Genomic DNA, 19,556 nt, shown 5'->3' with positions numbered 1-19,556 from the left:
GCTCACCGGCCAGTTATTGGTTCTTTCGATAGGCATAGTAATGCAGATTAACATAATTAAAAACCAATCAGTTCTACCTTGCGAGAATATAATTTTATCGGCAAAACCAATTGACCCCGATTTTATAAGACCTTCTATTTCTAGAACTTTTTCCGAAATTAAAATCAATTTCGTTCGGCTCGTGTTGGAGCTCACCGGCCAGTTATTGGTTCTTTCAATAGGCCTAGTAATGAAGATTAACATAGTTAAAAACCAATCAGTTCTATAATGCGAGAATATAAATATATCGGGAAAACCAATTGACCCTGATTTTATAAGACCTTCTATTTAGATAATTTTTTCCGTAATTAAAATCAATTTCGTTCGACTCGTGTCGGAGCTCACCGGCCAATTATTGGTTCTTTCAATAGGCCAAGTAATGTAGATTAACATAGTTAAAAACCAATCAGTTCTACCTTGCGAGAATATAGATATATCGGCAAAACCAATTGACCCCGATTTTATAAGACCTTCTATTTCTAGAACTTTTTCCGTAATTAAAATCAATTTCGTTCGAATCGTGTCGGAACTCACCGGCTAGTTATTGGTTCTTTCAATAGGCCTAGTAATGTAGATTAACATAGTTAAAAACCAGTCAGTTCTACCTTGCGAGAATATAAATATATCGGGAAAACCAATTGACCCCGATTTTATAAGACTTTCTATTTCGAGAACTATTTCCGTAATTAAAATCAATTTCGCTCGGCTCGTATACAAGCTCACCGGCCAATTATTGGTTCTTTCAATAGGCCAAGTAATGTAGATTAACATTGTTAAAAACCAATTCTTTCTACTTAGCGAGAATATAAATATATCGGGAAAACCAATTGACCCCGATTTTATAAGACCTTCTATTTCTAGAACTTTTTCCGTAATTAAAATCACTTTCGTTCGAATCGTGTCGGAACTCACCGGCCAGTTATTGGTTCTTTCAATAGGCCTAGTAATGTAGATTAACATAGTTAAAAACCAGTCAGTTCTACCTTGCGAGAATATAAATATATCGGGAAAACCAATTGACCCCGATTTTATAAGACTTTCTATTTCGAGAACTATTTCCGTAATTAAAATCAATTTCGCTCGGCTCGTATCGAAGCTCACCGGCCAATTATTGGTTCTTTCAATAGGCCAAGTAATGTAGATTAACATAGTTAAAAACCAATCAGTTCTACCTTGCGAGAATAAAGATATATCGGCAAAACCAATTAACCCCGATTTTATAAGACCTTCTATTTCTAGAACTTTTTCCGTAATTAAAATCAATTTCGTTCGGCTCGTGTCGGAGCTCACCGGCCAGTTATTGGTTCTTTCAATAGGCCTAGTAATGTAGATTAACATAGTTAAAAACTACTTTGCTAGAATATAATTATATCGGCAAAACCAATTGACCCCGATTTTATAAGACCTTCTATTTCTAGAACATTTTCCGTAATTAAAATCAATTTCGTTCGGCTCGTGTCGGAGTTCACCGGCGAGTTATTAGTTCTTTCAATAGGCCTAGTAATGCAGATTAACATAATTAAAAACCAATCAGTTCTACTTTGCCAAAATATATATATATCGGGAAAACCAATTGACCCCGATTTTATAAGACCTTCTATTTCGATAATTGTTTCCGTAATTAAAATCAATTTCGTTCGGCTCGTGTCGGAGCTCACCGGCCAGTTATTGGTTCTTTCGATAGGCCTAGTAATGCAGATTAACATAATTAAAAACCAATCAGTTCTACCATGCGAGAATATAGATATATCGGCAAAACCAATTAACCCCGATTTTATAAGACCTTCTTGTTCTAGAACTTTTTTCCGTAGTTAAAATCAATTTCATTCGGCTCGTGTCGGAGCTCACTGGCCAGTTATTGGTTCTTTCGATAGGCCTAGTAATGCAGATAAACATAATTTAAAACCAATCAGTTCTACCTTTCGAGAATATAAATATATCGGCAAAATCAATTGACCCCGATTTTATAAGACTTTCTATTTCGATAATTGTTTCCGTAATTAAAATCAATTTCGTTCGGCTCGTGTCGGAGTTCACCGGCGAGTTATTAGTTCTTTCAATAGGCCAAGTAATGTAGATTAACATAGTTAAAAACCAATCAGTTCTACCATGCGAGAATATAAATATATCGGGAAAACCAATTGACCCCGATTTTATAAGACCTATTTCGATAATTGTTTCCGTAAATAAAATCAATTTCGTTCGGCTCGTGTCGGAGCTCACCGGCCAGTTATTGGTTCTTTCGATAGGCCTAGTAATGCAGATTAACATAATTAAAAACCAATCAGTTCTATCTTGCGAGAATAAAATTGTATCGGCAAAACCAATTGACCCCGATTTTATAAGACCTTCTATTTCTAGAACATTTTCCGTAATTTAAATCAATTTCGTTTGGCTCGTGTCGGAGCTCATCGGCCAGTTATTAGTTCTTTCAATAGGCCTAGTAATGTAGATTAACATAGTTAAAAACCAATCAGTTCTACTTTGCTAGAATATAAATAAATCGGCAAAACCAATTGACCCCGATTTTATAAGACCTTCTATTCCTAGATCATTTTCCGTAATTAAAATCAATTTCGTTCGGCTCGTGTTGGAGTTCACCGGCGAGTTATTAGTTCTTTCAATAGGCCTAGTAATGCAGATTAACATAATTAAAAACCAATCAGTTCTATCTTGCGAGAATATAATTATATCGGCAAAACCAATTGACCCCGATTTTATAAGACCTTCTTTTTCTAGAACATTTTCCGTAATTAAAATCATTTTCGTTCGGCTCGTGTCGGAGCTCACCGGCCAGTTATTGGTTCTTTCAATAGGCCAAGTAATGTTGATTAACATTATTAAAAACCAATCAGTTCTACCTTGCGATAATATAATTATATCGGCAAAACCAATTGACCCCGATTTTATAAGTCCTTCTATTTCTAGAACATTTTCCGTAATTAAAATCAATTTCGTTCGGTTCGTGTCGGAGTTCACCGGCGAGTTATTAGTTCTTTCAATAGGCCTAGTAATGCAGATTAACATAATTAAAAACCAATCAGTTCTACTTTGCCAAAATATATATATATCGGGAAAACCAATTAACCCCGATTTTATAAGACCTTCTATTTCGATAATTGTTTCCGTAATTAAAATCAATTTCGTTCGGCTCGTGTCGGAGCTCACCGGCCAGTTATTGGTTCTTTCGATAGGCCTAGTAATGCAGATTAACATAATTAAAAACCAATCAGTTCTACCTTGCGAGAATATAGATATATCGGAAAAACCAATTAACCCCGATTTTATAAGACCTTCTTGTTCTAGAACTTTTTTCCGTAGTTAAAATCAATTTCATTCGGCTCGTGTCGGAGCTCACCGGCCAGTTATTGGTTCTTTCGATAGGCCTAGTAATGCAGATAAACATAATTAAAAACCAATCAGTTCTACCTTTCGAGAATATAAATATATCGGCAAAATCAATTGACCCCGATTTTATAAGACTTTCTATTTCGATAATTGTTTCCGTAATTAAAATCAATTTCGTTCGGCTCGTGTCGGAGCTCACAGGCCAATTATTGGTTCTTTCAATAGGCCAAGTAATGTAGATAAACATAGTTAAAAACCAATCAGTTCTACCATGCGAGAATATAAATATATCGGGAAAACCAATTGACCCCGATTTTATAAGACCTATTTCGATAATTGTTTCCGTAATTAAAATCAATTTCGTTCGGCTCGTGTCGGAGCTCACAGGCCAGTTATTGGTTCTTTCGATAGGCCTAGTAATGCAGATTAACATAATTAAAAACCAATCAGTTCTACCTTGCGAGAATATAGATATATCGGCAAAACCAATTAACCCCGATTTTATAAGACCTTCTTGTTCTAGAACTTTTTTCCGTAGTTAAAATCAATTTCATTCGGCTCGTGTCGGAGCTCACCGGCCAGTTATTGGTTCTTTCGATAGGCCTAGTAATGCAGATAAACATAATTAAAAACCAATCAGTTCTACCTTTCGAGAATATAAATATATCGGCAAAATCAATTGACCCCGATTTTATAAGACTTTCTATTTCGATAATTGTTTCCGTAATTAAAATCAATTTCGTTCGGCTCGTGTCGGAGCTCACAGGCCAATTATTGGTTCTTTCAATAGGCCAAGTAATGTAGATTAACATAGTTAAAAACCAGTCAGTTCTACCTTGCGAGAATATAAATATATCGGGAAAACCAATTGACCCCGATTTTATAAGACTTTCTATTTCGAGAACTATTTCCGTAATTAAAATCAATTTCGCTCGGCTCGTATCGAAGCTCACCGGCCAATTATTGGTTCTTTCAATAGGCCAAGTAATGTAGATTAACATAGTTAAAAACCAATCAGTTCTACCTTGCGAGAATATAAATATATCGGGAAAACCAATTGACCCCGATTTTATAAGACCTATTTCGATAATTGTTTCCGTAAATAAAATCAATTTCGTTCGGCTCGTGTCGGAGCTCACCGGCCAGTTATTGGTTCTTTCGATAGGCCTAGTAATGCAGATTAACATAATTAAAAACCAATCAGTTCTACCTTTCGAGAATATAAATATATCGGGAAAACCAATTGACCCCGATTTTATAAGACCTTCTATTTCTAGAACTTTTTCCGTAATTAAAATCAATTTCGTTCGAATCGTGTCGGAACTCACCGGCCAGTTATTGGTTCTTTCAATAGGCCTAGTAATGTAGATTAACATAGTTAAAAACCAGTCAGTTCTACCTTGCGAGAATATAAATATATCGGGAAAACCAATTGACCCCGATTTTATAAGACTTTCTATTTCGAGAACTATTTCCGTAATTAAAATCAATTTCGCTCGGCTCGTATCGAAGCTCACCGGCCAATTATTGGTTCTTTCGATAGGCCAAGTAATGTAGATTAACATAGTTAAAAACCAATCAGTTCTACCTTGCGAGAATAAAGATATATCGGCAAAACCAATTAACCCCGATTTTATAAGACCTTCTATTTCTAGAACTTTTTCCGTAATTAAATCAATTTCGTTCGGCTCGTGTCGGAGCTCACCGGCCAATTATTGGTTCTTTCAATAGGCCAAGTAATGAAGATTAACATAGTTAAAAACCAATCAGTTCTACCATGCGAGAATATAAATATATCGGGAAAACCAATTGACCCCGATTTTATAAGACCTATTTCGATAATTGTTTCCGTAATTAAAATCAATTTCGTTCGGCTCGTGTCGGAGCTCACCGGCCAATTATTGGTTCTTTCAATAGGCCAAGTAATGAAGATTAACATAGTTAAAAACCAATCAGTTCTACCATGCGAGAATATAAATATATCGGGAAAACCAATTGACCCCGATTTTATAAGACCTATTTCGATAATTGTTTCCGTAATTAAAATCAATTTTGTTCGGCTCGTGTCATAGCTCACCGGCCAATTATTGGTTCTTTCAATAGGCCAAGTAATGTAGATTAACATTGTTAAAAACCAATTCTTTCTACTTAGCGAGAATATAAATATATCGGGAAAACCAATTGACCCCGATTTTATAAGACCTTCTATTTCTAGAACTTTTTCCGTAATTAAAATCAATTTCGTTCGGCTCGTGTCGGAACTCACCGGCCAGTTATTGGTTCTTTCAATAGGCCTAGTAATGTAGATTAACATGGTTAAAAACCAATCAGTTCTACCTTGCGAGAATATAAATATATCGGGAAAACCAATTGACCCCGATTTTATAAGACTTTCTATTTCGAGAACTATTTCCGTAATTAAAATCAATTTCGCTCGGCTCGTATCGGAGCTCACCGGCCAATTATTGGTTCTTTCAATAAGCCAAGTAATGTAGATTAACATAGTTAAAAACCAATCAGTTCTACCTTGCGAGAATAAAGATATATCGGCAAAACCAATTAACCCCGATTTTATAAGACCTTCTATTTCTAGAACTTTTTCCGTAATTAAAATCAATTTCGTTCGGCTCGTGTCGGAGCTCACCGGCCAGTTATTGATTCTTTCGATAGGCCTAGTAATGCAGATTAACATAGTTAAAATCCAATCAGTTCTACCATGCGAGAATATAAATATATCGGGAAAACCAATTGACCCCGATTTTATAAGACTTTCTATTTCGATAACTTTTTCCGTAATTAAAATCAATTTCGTTCGGCTCGTGTCGGAGCTCACCGGCCAGTTATTGGTTCTTTGGATAGGCCTAGTAATGCAGATTAACATAATTAAAAACCAATCAGTTCTACCTTGCGAGAATATAAATATATCGGGAAAACCAATTGACCCCGATTTTATAAGACCTTCTATTTCGATATCGTTTTCCGTAATTAAAATCAATTTCGCTCGGCTCGTGTCGGAGCTCACCGGCCAGTTATTGGTTCTTTCGATAGGCATAGTAATGCAGATTAACATAATTAAAAACCAATCAGTTCTACCTTGCGAGAATATAATTTTATCGGCAAAACCAATTGACCCCGATTTTATAAGACCTTCTATTTCTAGAACTTTTTCCGAAATTAAAATCAATTTCGTTCGGCTCGTGTTGGAGCTCACCGGCCAGTTATTGGTTCTTTCAATAGGCCTAGTAATGAAGATTAACATAGTTAAAAACCAATCAGTTCTACCTTGCGAGAATATAAATATATCGGGAAAACCAATTGACCCCGATTTTATAAGACCTATTTCGATAATTGTTTCCGTAATTAAAATCAATTTCGTTCGGCTCGTGTCATAGCTCACCGGCCAATTATTGGTTCTTTCAATAGGCCAAGTAATGTAAATTAACATTGTTAAAAACCAATTCTTTCTACTTAGCGAGAATATAAATATATCGGGAAAACCAATTGACCCCGATTTTATAAGACCTTCTATTTCTAGGACTTTTTCCGTAATTAAAATCAATTTCGTTCGAATCGTGTCGGAACTCACCGGCCAGTTATTGGTTCTTTCAATAGGCCTAGTAATGTAGATTAACATAGTTAAAAACCAGTCAGTTCTACCTTGCGAGAATATAAATATATCGGGAAAACCAATTGACCCCGATTTTATAAGACTTTCTATTTCGAGAACTATTTCCGTAATTAAAATCAATTTCGCTCGGCTCGTATCGAAGCTCACCGGCCAATTATTGGTTCTTTCAATAGGCCAAGTAATGAAGATTAACATAGTTAAAACCAATCAGTTCTACCATGCGAGAATATAAATATATCGGGAAAACCAATTGACCCCGATTTTATAAGACCTATTTCGATAATTGTTTCCGTAATTAAAATCAATTTCGTTCGGCTCGTGTCATAGCTCACCGGCCAATTATTGGTTCTTTCAATAGGCCAAGTTATGTAAATTAACATTGTTAAAAACCAATTCTTTCTACTTAGCGAGAATATAAATATATCGGGAAAACCAATTGACCCCGATTTTATAAGACCTTCTATTTCTAGAACTTTTTCCGTAATTAAAATCAATTTCGTTCGGCTCGTGTCGGAGCTCACCGGCCAATTATTGGTTCTTTCAATAGGCCAAGTAATGAAGATTAACATAGTTAAAAACCAATCAGTTCTACTATGCGAGAATATAAATATATCGGGAAAACCAATTGACCCCGATTTTATAAGACCTATTTCGATAATTGTTTCCGTAATTAAAATCAATTTCGTTCGGCTCGTGTCATAGCTCACCGGCCAATTATTGGTTCTTTCAATAGGCCAAGTAATGTAAATTAACATTGTTAAAAACCAATTCTTTCTACTTAGCGAGAATATAAATATATCGGGAAAACCAATTGACCCCGATTTTATAAGACCTTCTATTTCTAGAACGTTTTCCGTAATTAAAATCAATTTCGTTCGAATTGTGTCGGAACTCACCGGCCAGTTATTGGTTCTTTCAATAGGCCTAGTAATGTAGATTAACATAGTTAAAAACCAATCAGTTCTACCATGCGAGAATATAAATATATCGGGAAAACCAATTGACCCTGATTTTATAAGACCTTCTATTTAGATAATTTTTTCCGTAATTAAAATCAATTTCGTTCGACTCGTGTCGGAGCTCACCGGCCAATTATTGGTTCTTTCAATAGGCCAAGTAATGTAGATTAACATAGTTAAAAACCAATCAGTTCTACCTTGCGAGAATATAGATATATCGGCAAAACCAATTAACCCCGATTTTATAAGACCTTCTATTTCTAGAACTTTTTCCGTAATTAAAATCAATTTCGTTCGGCTCGTGTCGGAGCTCACCGGCGAGTTATTAGTTCTTTGAATAGGCCTAGTAATGTAGATTAACATAGTTAAAAACCAGTCAGTTCTACCTTGCGAGAATATAAATATATCGGGAAAACCAATTGACCCCGATTTTATAAGACTTTCTATTTCGAGAACTATTTCCGTAATTAAAATCAATTTCGCTCGGCTCGTATCGAAGCTCACCGGCCAATTATTGGTTCTTTCAATAGGCCAAGTAATGTAGATTAACATAGTTAAAAACCAATCAGTTCTACCTTGCGAGAATAAAGATATATCGGCAAAACCAATTAACCCCGATTTTATAAGACCTTCTATTTAGATAATTTTTTCCGTAATTAAAATCAATTTCGTTCGACTCGTATTGGAGCTCACCGGCCAATTATTGGTTCTTTCAATAGGCCAAGTAATGTAGATTAACATTGTTAAAAACCAATTCTTTCTACTTAGCGAGAATATAAATATATCGGGAAAACCAATTGACCCCGATTTTATAAGACTTTCTATTTCGAGAACTATTTCCGTAATTAAAATCAATTTCGCTCGGCTCGTATCGAAGCTCACCGGCCAATTATTGGTTCTTTCAATAGGCCAAGTAATGTAGATTAACATAGTTAAAAACCAATCAGTTCTACCTTGCGAGAATAAAGATATATCGGCAAAACCAATTAACCCCGATTTTATAAGACCTTCTATTTAGATAATTTTTTCCGTAATTAAAATCAATTTCGTTCGACTCGTGTCGGAGCTCACCGGCCAATTATTGGTTCTTTCAATAGGCCAAGTAATGTAGATTAACATAGTTAAAAACCAATCAGTTCTACCTTGCGAGAATATAGATATATCGGCAAAACCAATTAACCCCGATTTTATAAGACCTTCTATTTCTAGAACTTTTTCCGTAATTAAAATCAATTTCACTCGGCTCGTATCGAAGCTCACCGGCCAATTATTGGTTCTTTCAATAGGCCAAGTAATGTAGATTAACATAGTTAAAAACCAATCAGTTCTACCTTGCGAGAATAAAGATATATCGGCAAAACCAATTAACCCCGATTTTATAAGACCTTCTATTTAGATAATTTTTTCCGTAATTAAAATCAATTTCGTTCGACTCGTATTGGAGCTCACCGGCCAATTATTGGTTCTTTCAATAGGCCAAGTAATGTAGATTAACATTGTTAAAAACCAATTCTTTCTACTTAGCGAGAATATAAATATATCGGGAAAACCAATTGACCCCGATTTTATAAGACCTTCTATTTCGATAATTGTTTCCGTAATTAAAATCAATTTCGTTCGGCTCGTGTCGGAGCTCACCGGCCAGTTATTGGTTCTTTCGATAGGCCTAGTAATGCAGATTAACATAGTTAAAAACCAATCAGTTCTACCATGCGAGAATATAAATATATCGGGAAAACCAATTGACCCCGATTTTATAAGACCTATTTCGATAATTGTTTCCATAATTAAAATCAATTTCGTTCGGCTCGTGTCATAGCTCACCGGCCAATTATTGGTTCTTTCAATAGGCCAAGTAATGTAAATTAACATTGTTAAAAACCAATTCTTTCTACTTAGCGAGAATATAAATATATCGGGAAAACCAATTGACCCCGATTTTATAAGACCTTCTATTTCTAGAACGTTTTCCGTAATTAAAATCAATTTCGTTCGAATTGTGTCGGAACTCACCGGCCAGTTATTGGTTCTTTCAATAGGCCTAGTAATGTAGATTAACATAGTTAAAAACCAATCAGTTCTACCATGCGAGAATATAAATATATCGGGAAAACCAATTGACCCTGATTTTATAAGACCTTCTATTTAGATAATTTTTTCCGTAATTAAAATCAATTTCGTTCGACTCGTGTCGGAGCTCACCGGCCAATTATTGGTTCTTTCAATAGGCCAAGTAATGTAGATTAACATAGTTAAAAACCAATCAGTTCTACCTTGCGAGAATATAGATATATCGGCAAAACCAATTAACCCCGATTTTATAAGACCTTCTATTTCTAGAACTTTTTCCGTAATTAAAATCAATTTCGTTCGGCTCGTGTCGGAGCTCACCGGCGAGTTATTAGTTCTTTCAATAGGCCTAGTAATGTAGATTAACATAGTTAAAAACCAGTCAGTTCTACCTTGCGAGAATATAAATATATCGGGAAAACCAATTGACCCCGATTTTATAAGACTTTCTATTTCGAGAACTATTTCCGTAATTAAAATCAATTTCGCTCGGCTCGTATCGAAGCTCACCGGCCAATTATTGGTTCTTTCAATAGGCCAAGTAATGTAGATTAACATAGTTAAAAACCAATCAGTTCTACCTTGTGAGAATAAAGATATATCGGCAAAACCAATTAACCCCGATTTTATAAGACCTTCTATTTAGATAATTTTTTCCGTAATTAAAATCAATTTCGTTCGACTCGTATTGGAGCTCACCGGCCAATTATTGGTTCTTTCAATAGGCCAAGTAATGTAGATTAACATTGTTAAAAACCAATTCTTTCTACTTAGCGAGAATATAAATATATCGGGAAAACCAATTGACCCCGATTTTATAAGACCTTCTATTTCGATAATTGTTTCCGTAATTAAAATCAATTTCGTTCGGCTCGTGTCGGAGCTCACCGGCCAGTTATTGGTTCTTTCGATAGGCCTAGTAATGCAGATTAACATAGTTAAAAACCAATCAGTTCTACCATGCGAGAATATAAATATATCGGGAAAACCAATTGACCCCGATTTTATAAGACCTATTTCGATAATTGTTTCCGTAATTAAAATCAATTTTGTTCGGCTCGTGTCATAGCTCACCGGCCAATTATTGGTTCTTTCAATAGGCCAAGTAATGTAGATTAACATTGTTAAAAACCAATTCTTTCTACTTAGCGAGAATATAAATATATCGGGAAAACCAATTGACCCCGATTTTATAAGACCTTCTATTTCTAGAACTTTTTCCGTAATTAAAATCAATTTCGTTCGGCTCGTGTCGGAACTCACCGGCCAGTTATTGGTTCTTTCAATAGGCCTAGTAATGTAGATTAACATGGTTAAAAACCAATCAGTTCTACCTTGCGAGAATATAAATATATCGGGAAAACCAATTGACCCCGATTTTATAAGACTTTCTATTTCGAGAACTATTTCCGTAATTAAAATCAATTTCGCTCGGCTCGTATCGGAGCTCACCGGCCAATTACTGGTTCTTTCAATAAGCCAAGTAATGTAGATTAACATAGTTAAAAACCAATCAGTTCTACCTTGCGAGAATATAGATATATCGGCAAAACCAATTAACCCCGATTTTATAAGACCTTCTATTTCTAGAACTTTTTCCGTAATTAAAATCAATTTCGTTCGGCTCGTGTCGGAGCTCACCGGCCAGTTATTGATTCTTTCGATAGGCCTAGTAATGCAGATTAACATAGTTAAAAACCAATCAGTTCTACCATGCGAGAATATAAATATATCGGGAAAACCAATTGACCCCGATTTTATAAGACTTTCTATTTCGAGAACTTTTTCCGTAATTAAAATCAATTTAGTTCGGCTCGTGTCGGAGCTCACCGGCCAGTTATTGGTTCTTTCGATAGGCCTAGTAATGCAGATTAACATAATTAAAAACTAATCAGTTCTACCTTGCGAGAATATAAATATATCGGGAAAACCAATTGACCCCGATTTTATAAGACCTTCTATTTCTAGAACTTTTTCCGAAATTAAAATCAATTTCGTTCGGCTCGTGTCGGAGCTCACCGGCCAGTTATTGGTTCTTTCAATAGGCCTAGTAATGAAGATTAACATAGTTAAAAACCAATCAGTTCTACCATGCGAGAATATAAATATATCGGGAAAACCAATTGACCCTGATTTTATAAGACCTTCTATTTAGATAATTTTTTCCGTAATTAAAATCAATTTCGTTCGACTCGTGTTGAAGCTCACCGGCCAATTATTGGTTCTTTCAATAGGCCAAGTAATGTAGATTAACATTGTTAAAAACCAATTCTTTCTACTTAGCGAGAATATAAATATATCGGGAAAACCAATTGACCCCGATTTTATAAGACCTTCTATTTCGATAATTGTTTCCGTATTTAAAATCAATTTCGTTCGACTTGTGTCGGAGCTCACCAGCCAATTATTGGTTCTTTCAATAGGCCAAGTAATGTAGATTAACATAGTTAAAAACCAATCAGTTCTACCTTGCGATAATATAGATATATCGGCAAAACAAATTGACCCCAATTTTATAAGACCTATTTCGATAATTGTTTCCGTAATTAAAATCAATTTCGTTCGGCTCGTGTGGGAGCTCACCGGCCAATTATTGGTTCTTTCAATAGGCCAAGTAATGTAGATTAACATTGTTAAAAAACAATTCTTTCTACTTAGCGAGAATATAAATATATCGGGAAAACCAATTGACCCCGATTTTATAAGACCTTCTATTTCTAGAACTTTTTCCGTAATTAAAATCAATTTCGTTCGGCTCGTGTCGGAACTCACGGGCCAGTAAATTGGTTCTTTCAATAGGCCTAGTAATGTAGATTAACATGGTTAAAAACCAATCAGTTCTACCTTGCGATAATATAGATATATCGGCAAAACCAATTGACCCTGATTTTATAAGACCTTCTATTTAGATAATTTTTTCCGTAATTAAAATCAATTTCGTTCGACTCGTATTGGAGCTCACCGGCCAATTATTGGTTCTTTCAATAGGCCAAGTAATGTAGATTAACATTGTTAAAAACCAATTCTTTCTACTTAGCGAGAATATAAATATATCGGGAAAACCAATTGACCCCGATTTTATAAGACCTTCTATTTCGATAATTGTTTCCGTAATTAAAATCAATTTCGTTCGGCTCGTGTCGGAGCTCACCGGCCAGTTATTGATTCTTTCGATAGGCCTAGTAATGCAGATTAACATAGTTAAAAACCAATCAGTTCTACCATGCGAGAATATAAATATATCGGGAAAACCAATTGACCCCGATTTTATAAGACTTTCTATTTCGAGAACTTTTTCCGTAATTAAAATCAATTTCGTTCGGCTCGTGTCGGAGCTCACCGGCCAGTTATTGGTTCTTTCGATAGGCCTAGTAATGCAGATTAACATAATTAAAAACCAATCAGTTCTACCTTGCGAGAATATAAATATATCGGGAAAACCAATTGACCCCGATTTTATAAGACCTTCTATTTCGATATCGTTTTCCGTAATTAAAATCAATTTCGCTCGGCTCGTGTCGGAGCTCACCGGCCAGTTATTGGTTCTTTCGATAGGCATAGTAATGCAGATTAACATAATTAAAAACCAATCAGTTCTACCTTGCGAGAATATAATTTTATCGGCAAAACCAATTGACCCCGATTTTATAAGACCTTCTATTTCTAGAACTTTTTCCGAAATTAAAATCAATTTCGTTCGGCTCGTGTTGGAGCTCACCGGCCAGTTATTGGTTCTTTCAATAGGCCTAGTAATGAAGATTAACATAGTTAAAAACCAATCAGTTCTACCATGCGAGAATATAAATATATCGGGAAAACCAATTGACCCTGATTTTATAAGACCTTCTATTTAGATAATTTTTTCCGTAATTAAAATCAATTTCGTTCGACTCGTGTCGGAGCTCACCGGCCAATTATTGGTTCTTTCAATAGGCCAAGTAATGTAGATTAACATAGTTAAAAACCAATCAGTTCTACCTTGCGATAATATAGATATATCGGCAAAACCAATTAACCCCGATTTTATAAGACCTTCTATTTCTAGAACTTTTTCCGTAATTAAAATCAATTTCGTTCGGCTCGTGTGGGAGCTCACCGGCCAGTTGTTGGTTCTTTCGATAGGCCTAGTAATGCAGATTAACATAGTTAAAAACCAATCAGTTCTACCATGCGAGAATATAAATATATCGGGAAAACCAATTGACCCCGATTTTATAAGACCTTCTATTTCGATAATTGTTTCCGTAATTAAAATCAATTTCGTTCGGCTCGTGTCGGAGTTCACCGGCCAATTATTGGTTCTTTCAATAGGCCAAGTAATGAAGATTAACATAGTTAAAAACCAATCAGTTCTACCATGCGAGAATATAAATATATCGGGAAAACCAATTGACCCCGATTTTATAAGACCTATTTCGATAATTGTTTCCGTAATTAAAATCAATTTCGTTCGGCTCGTGTCATAGCTCACCGGCCAATTATTGGTTCTTTCAATAGGCCAAGTAATGTAGATTAACATTGTTAAAAACCAATTCTTTCTACTTAGCGAGAATATAAATATATCGGGAAAACCAATTGACCCCGATTTTATAAGACCTTCTATTTCTAGAACTTTTTCCGTAATTAAAATCAATTTCGTTCGAATCGTGTCGGAACTCACCGGCCAGTTATTGGTTCTTTCAATAGGCCTAGTAATGTAGATTATTATAGTTAAAAACCAGTCAGTTCTACCTTGCGAGAATATAAATATATCGGGAAAACCAATTGACCCCGATTTTATAAGACTTTCTATTTCGAGAACTATTTCCGTAATTAAAATCAATTTCGCTCGGCTCGTATCGAAGCTCACCGGCCAATTATTGGTTCTTTCAATAGGCCAAGTAATGTAGATTAACATAGTTAAAAACCAATCAGTTCTACCTTGCGAGAATAAAGATATATCGGCAAAACCAATTAACCCCGATTTTATAAGACCTTCTATTTCTAGAACTTTTTCCGTAATTAAAATCAATTTCGTTCGGCTCGTGTCGGAGCTCACCGGCCAATTATTGGTTCTTTCAATAGGCCAAGTAATGAAGATTAACATAGTTAAAAACCAATCAGTTCTACCATGCGAGAATATAAATATATCGGGAAAACCAATTGACCCCGATTTTATAAGACCTATTTCGATAATTGTTTCCGTAATTAAAATCAATTTCGTTCGGCTCGTGTCGGAGCTCACCGGCCAATTATTGGTTCTTTCACTAGGCCAAGTAATGAAGATTAACATTGTTAAAAACCAATCAGTTCTACCATGCGAGAATATAAATATATCGGGAAAACCAATTGACCCCGATTTTATAAGACCTATTTCGATAATTGTTTCCGTAATTAAAATCAATTTTGTTCGGCTCGTGTCATAGCTCACCGGCCAATTATTGGTTCTTTCAATAGGCCAAGTAATGTAGATTAACATTGTTAAAAACCAATTCTTTCTACTTAGCGAGAATATAAATATATCGGGAAAACCAATTGACCCCGATTTTATAAGACCTTCTATTTCTAGAACGTTTTCCGTAATTAAAATCAATTTCGTTCGAATTGTGTCGGAACTCACCGGCCAGTTATTGGTTCTTTCAATAGGCCAAGTAATGTAGATTAACATAGTTAAAAACCAATCAGTTCTACCTTGCGAGAATATAGATATATCGGCAAAACCAATTAACCCCGATTTTATAAGACCTTCTATTTCTAGAACTTTTTCCGTAATTAAAATCAATTTCGTTCGGCTCGTGTCGGAGCTCACCGGCCAGTTATTGGTTCTTTCAATAGGCCAAGTAATGTAGATTAACATAGTTAAAAACCAATCAGTTCTACCTTGCGAGAATATAGATATATCGGCAAAACCAATTAACCCCGATTTTATAAGACCTTCTATTTCTAGAACGTTTTCCGTAATTAAAATCAATTTCGTTCGAATTGTGTCGGAACTCACCGGCCAGTTATTGGTTCTTTCGATAGGCCTAGTAATGCAGATTAACATAGTTAAAAACCAATCAGTTCTACCATGCGAGAATATAAATATATCGGGAAAACCAATTGACCCCGATTTTATAAGACCTTCTATTTCGATAATTGTTTCCGTAATTAAAATCAATTTCGTTCGGCTCGTGTCGGAGCTCACCGGCCAATTATTGGTTCTTTCAATAGGCCAAGTAATGAAGATTAACATAGTTAAAAACCAATCAGTTCTACCATGCGAGAATATAAATATATCGGGAAAACCAATTGACCCCGATTTTATAAGACCTATTTCGATAATTGTTTCCGTAATTAAAATCAATTTCGTTCGGCTCGTGTCATAGCTCACCGGCCAATTATTGGTTCTTTCAATAGGCCAAGTAATGTAGATTAACATTGTTAAAAACCAATTCTTTCTACTTAGCGAGAATATAAATATATCGGGAAAACCAATTGACCCCGATTTTATAAGACCTTCTATTTCTAGAACTTTTTCCGTAATTATAATCAATTTCGTTCGAATCGTGTCGGAACTCACCGGCCAGTTATTGGTTCTTTCAATAGGCCTAGTAATGTAGATTAACATAGTTAAAAACCAATCAGTTCTACCTTGCGAGAATATAAATATATCGGGAAAACCAATTGACCCCGATTTTATAAGACTTTCTATTTCGAGAACTATTTCCGTAATTAAAATCAATTTCGCTCGGCTCGTATCGAAGCTCACCGGCCAGTTATTGGTTCTTTCGATAGGCCAAGTAATGCAGATTAACATAATTAAAAACCAATCATTTCTACCATGCGAGAATATAAATATATCGGGAAAACCAATTGACCCCGATTTTATAAGACCTTCTATTTCTAGAACTTTTTCCGTAATTAAAATCAATTTCGTTCGGCTCGTGTCGGAGCTCACCGGCCAGTTATTGGTTCTTTCGATAGGCCTAGTAATGCAGATTAACATAGTTAAAAACCAATCAGTTCTACCATGCGAGAATATAAATATATCGGGAAAACCAATTGACCCCAATTTTATAAGACTTTCTATTTCGAGAACTTTTTCCGTAATTAAAATCAATTTCGTTCGGCTCGTGTCGGAGCTCACCGGCCAGTTATTGGTTCTTTCGATAGGCCAAGTAATGCAGATTAACATAATTAAAAACCAATCATTTCTACCATGCGAGAATATAAATATATCGGGAAAACCAATTGACCCCGATTTTATAAGACCTTCTATTTCGATATCGTTTTCCGTAATTAAAATCAATTTCGCTCGGCTCGTGTCGGAGCTCAACGGCCAGTTATTGGTTCTTTCAATAGGCCTAGTAATGAAGATTAACATAGTTAAAAACCAATCAGTTCTACCATGCGAGAATATAAATATATCGGGAAAACCAATTGACCCCGATTTTATAAGACTTTCTATTTCGAGAACTATTTCCGTAATTAAAATCAATTTCGCTCGGCTCGTATCGGAGCTCACCGGCCAATTATTGGTTCTTTCAATAGGCCAAGTTATGTAGATTAACATAGTTAAAAACCAATCAGTTCTACCTTGCGAGAATATAGATATATCGGCAAAACCAATTAACCCCGATTTTATAAGACCTTCTATTTCTAGAACTTTTTCCGTAATTAAAATCAATTTCGTTCGGCTCGTGTCGGAGCTCACCGGCCAGTTATTGATTCTTTCGATAGGCCTAGTAATGCAGATTAACATAGTTAAAAACCAATCAGTTCTACCATGCGAGAATATAAATATATCGGGAAAACCAATTGACCCCGATTTTATAAGACTTTCTATTTCGAGAACTATTTCCGTAATTAAAATCAATTTCGCTCGGCTCGTATCGAAGCTCACCGGCCAATTATTGGTTCTTTCAATAGGCCAAGTAATGTAGATTAACATAGTTAAAAACCAATCAGTTCTACCTTGCGAGAATATAGATATATCGGCAAAACCAATTAACCCCGATTTTATAAGACCTTCTATTTCTAGAACTTTTTCCGTAATTAAAATCAATTTCGTTCGGCTCGTGTCGGAGCTCACCGGCCAGTTATTGGTTCTTTCGATAGGCCTAGTAATGCAGATTAACATAGTTAAAAACCAATCAGTTCTACCATGCGAGAATATAAATATATCGGGAAAACCAATTGACCCCAATTTTATAAGACTTTCTATTTCGAGAATTTTTTCCGTAATTAAAATCAATTTCGTTCGGCTCGTGTCGGAGCTCACCGGCCAGTTATTGGTTCTTTCGATAGGCCAAGTAATGCAGATTAACATAATTAAAAACCAATCATTTCTACATTGCGATAATATAAATATATCGGGAAAACCAATCGACCCCGATTTTATAAGACCTTCTATTTCGATATCGTTTTCCGTAATTAAAATCAATTTCGCTCGGCTCGTGTCGGAGCTCAACGGCCAGTTATTGGTTCTTTCAATAGGCCTAGTAATGAAGATTAACATAGTTAAAAACCAATCAGTTCTACCATGCGAGAATATAAATATATCGGGAAAACCAATTGACCCCGATTTTATAAGACTTTCTATTTCGAGAACTATTTCCGTAATTAAAACCAATTTCGCTCGGCTCGTATCGGAGCTCACCGGCCAATTATTGGTTCTTTCAATAGGCCAAGTTATGTAGATTAACATAGTTAAAACCCAATCAGTTCTACTTTGCGAGAATATAGATATATCGGCAAAACCAATTAACCCCGATTTTATAAGACCTTATATTTCTAGAACTTTTTCCGTAATTAAAATCAATTTCGTTCGGCTCGTGTCGGAGCTCACCGGCCAGTTATTGATTCTTTCGATAGGCCTAGTAATGCAGATTAACATAGTTAAAAACCAATCAGTTCTACCATGCGAGAATATAAATATATCGGGAAAACCAATTGACCCCGATTTTATAAGACTTTCTATTTCGAGAACTTTTTCCGTAATTAAAATCAATTTCGTTCGGCTCGTGTCGGAGCTCACCGGCCAGTTATTGGTTCTTTCGATAGGCCTAGTAATGCAGATTAACATAATTAAAAACCAATCAGTTCTACCTTGCGAGAATATAAATATATCGGGAAAACCAATTGACCCCGATTTTATAAGACCTTCTATTTCGATATCGTTTTCCGTAATTAAAATCAATTTCGCTCGGCTCGTGTCGGAGCTCACCGGCCAGTTATTGGTTCTTTCGATAGGCATAGTAATGCAGATTAACATAATTAAAAACCAATCAGTTCTACCTTGCGAGAATATAATTTTATCGGCAAAACCAATTGACCCCGATTTTATAAGACCTTCTATTTCTAGAACTTTTTCCGAAATTAAAATCAATTTCGTTCGGCTTGTGTTGGAGCTCACCGGCCAGTTATTGGTTCTTTCAATAGGCCTAGTAATGAAGATTAACATAGTTAAAAACCAATCAGTTCTACCATGCGAGAATATAAATATATCGGGAAAACCAATTGACCCTGATTTTATAAGACCTTCTATTTAG

This window comes from Leiobunum rupestre, chromosome 4 (genome assembly GCF_980474605.1).
Source record: "Leiobunum rupestre chromosome 4, qqLeiRupe1.1.hap1, whole genome shotgun sequence".
NCBI lineage: Eukaryota > Metazoa > Arthropoda > Arachnida > Opiliones > Sclerosomatidae > Leiobunum > Leiobunum rupestre.
This window is presented reverse-complemented; position numbering follows the sequence as displayed.